Raw genomic sequence first — 3007 nt, forward strand, 5'->3', positions numbered from 1 at the left:
CCCTCCTTCTTCAGGGGGAAGCAAGTAGGCACCACTACATGCTGCTTGAATCTCCTTACATCTGGGTGACCTTTTGGAAGGTACCACCTCCTTTTTTTTTTAGGTTTCAATATTTTATTCAAGTTTTATTTTAAGTGATGTTAATTACAGCATTTGAAGGGGAGGAGCTAATTCCATACAAAATGGAACAAAATGGAAGACTCTCTAATGTACCTATTAAAGTGCTAAAAAAGAGTGGTGGGGCTTTAACAGGTCACTTTAGATCCCTGGTGTTGTCATGGTGACCACAATCACATGCCCAGATTAAAGCTGTCTCATGCTCTAGTGCAATGGTGAGAGAGGGAGAGAGAGGAAAGAAAAAAGAAGAGAGAAGAGAAACAAAAAAAACATGCCACAACACAAGGAAGAATGAAGTCCTAAATGACGGCTCCATTGGCCCACTCCTTCTACCCTAAAATGGCACAAAGGAAATAGCTAACCAGAAGAGTGCTTTTGGTGTAAAACAGGTAACTGGGCAAGGACGGGAAGAAGCCACGGAGATCTGTCTAAGAAAGGCCCTCTCACACAGGTGTGTGCGCACATGCTTCTCAGCAGTTAGGATCGAGACACCAAGGTTGCTCAGGAAGTCACAATTTCACCTATGGACTCGATACAGATTTACAAAGGGCCCGCATATCCTGAGCTCGTGGCCTGGCATCTCTAGAGGGTCTCTTCTCCAGCCCCCATCTACAGCTATAAAAGAACCCTTTCAGGAATGGGGTGTCTGCTGTACCTCTGAAATGGTAAACACCGGAAAGCCGAGTCACCCTTAACCTGGAGATCTAGCGTGGTATTTATCGATTCTCGCATCCCCCAACGTACAACATTAAAAGGTTCACTAAATTCTGAAGGTAGCTATACTGCAAAATAGTTTAAAATTAACAATTGTACAATATTCATTTATGCTTGAAATTCTAGTCCTAGACCAAGCTTGTGGCAACCCGCATTGACGTTCTTGCCATCCAGCAGAGCTGACAGCATCAGCTTGACACCTGGCCTGAGGGTCTGAGTGTACCCTTAAGCCAATTAGGCTAGAGTTGTTCACTTTGACCGAAAAGCAGGCGTCAGGGTCGACCTGGTACTTGGCTGCTATCCCAAAGCCAGTGTTACTGTTCCCGCTCTGTCCAGGCGAGGTTGACTGCAGTCTCTAACTTCTTGTTCACCTTCTGGTAGATGGAGCCACCAAACTCCGTCCCATCATTCACATTAGTATGAAGCTGGAATTCATCCGCCTTGTAGCCAACTGCAAAGTTGCTCTGGGTCACTCAGGACTTGGAGGTCTCAAAATACATTTGGTAGCCAACGAGCCAGCCCTCATAGCCAAGTACCAGGGCACCCCGGATCGAGGGCCCAGCGATGTCAAAATCCACATCACAGCCCAGGTTGATATGCTCCCTCTTGTACCCTGTCTTGATTTTAGCATTTTTCCCCCCGTGTTAGGTGAGAAGGATGAGTCAAAGGTCAGCTTCAGCCCATGTGTAAGCTGGTCTTCCACTGTGATCTCGGTACCCAGGGTGTTGTCTGCGTCCCACTTTTCTGTAAACGTCAGGCCGTACTCAGTCCATCGATACTTGGTTTCCAGACTGCCGTTCACTTTGGTGGTCTCTGTGTTGGTGGAGCCTGAACTGGTAAATTCCAATCCATTCTCCGACTTTGTTTTCAAATTAAGTTTTATTAAGCCAAAGCCATAGCCCTTGGTGAAGACATCCCTGGCAGACTAGCCAAGATCAGCATACGTGGGAGGCACAGCCATCTTCTCGGAGGGGTGCCACCTCCTTTGAGGGTCAGTCTCATTCCACCCCTGCCACAGTGAATCCTCTTGTCAGAAAATAGGGTATGGAATGTACTAGTTACTGGATGGGGTAGGGGAGCTGGGGGAAAGTACTAGGGCCACGTTAAAAGAAAAACAGTTCATATGGAGGTCATTACAAGGCTTAAAATAAAACAGATGTTAAATGAACCCCAACTTTGTTAAGACCCAAATAGTCAAAACCTGACAAAATCAGAGGAAAACATAGCAATTGTCGTAGCTGATTGAGATGATTCCATGGGGCAAGATGTCTGCCACCAAACCTGAGGACCCGAGGATGAGCCTCCAGACCCACGTGGGGAAAGAGAGAACCATTGCACACAGGTTGTCCTCTGATCTCCCTATATGTGCCAAAGCAAACGTACATGCGTACACACAGGAGCAACACTGTAAAAAGGAAAGCCTCGCTGGGCCAGCGAAGTGTTTCATAGGTAAAAGCACTTGCTGCACAAGCTTGGTCATCTGATCTATGGGCCCTACACTGGAATGAGAAAACCCACTTCTGAAGGTTACTGTCTGACTTCCGTATGCATTCTATGGTGTGTATATGGAGTGCACCTATACACATGATAAATAGATAAGATGGGAGGTGGTGGTGCATGCCTTTGATCCCAGCACTCAGGAGGCAGAGGCTGTCAGATCTCCGTGAGTGTGAGGCCAGGCTGGTCTACAGAGTGAGTTCCAGGACAGCCAAGACTATACTGAGAAATCATGTCCCCCCCCCAAAAAAAAATAAAGCTAAATAATAAAAATTGGAAAAATAATGCCTTGTTATACACAAAGAATTTGGCCCTCCCTAGTTTGACATAAATGCACTGAATTTTAATCATAGAAAATCCTCTAATTAAATTTATACTTTGTAACATATTTTAGAAACATTTTTTTATAATAACAACAATGAACATAAAAGAACTTATCTATTGATCATGAGTATACTTAACATGTGATGGCCCTATTTAATCAAAATTATAACATGGCCATCAAAATACATCAGCCTAAAGAGGAATTTTTTTAAAGATTTATTTATTTATTATGTGTACAGTATTCTCTCTGCATGTATGCCTGCAGGCCAGAAGAGGGCACCAGATCTCATTACAGACAGTCGTGAGCCACCCTGTGGCTCAGGACCTTTGGAAGAACAGGCAGCTCTCAACCGCT

The 3007-nt window shown here is 44.9% G+C and overlaps 1 pseudogene; it reads right to left on the reverse strand.

The window, feature by feature from the left end:
• Nucleotides 1-830: 830 nt before the first annotated feature.
• On the reverse strand, nt 831-1792 carry LOC121437433 (annotated as a pseudogene).
• Nucleotides 1793-3007: the final 1215 nt, after the last annotated feature.

This window comes from Microtus oregoni, unplaced genomic scaffold (genome assembly GCF_018167655.1).
Source record: "Microtus oregoni isolate MIOR12 unplaced genomic scaffold, Mior012 000052F_ref0000163, whole genome shotgun sequence".
Classification (NCBI taxonomy): Eukaryota; Metazoa; Chordata; class Mammalia; order Rodentia; family Cricetidae; genus Microtus; species Microtus oregoni.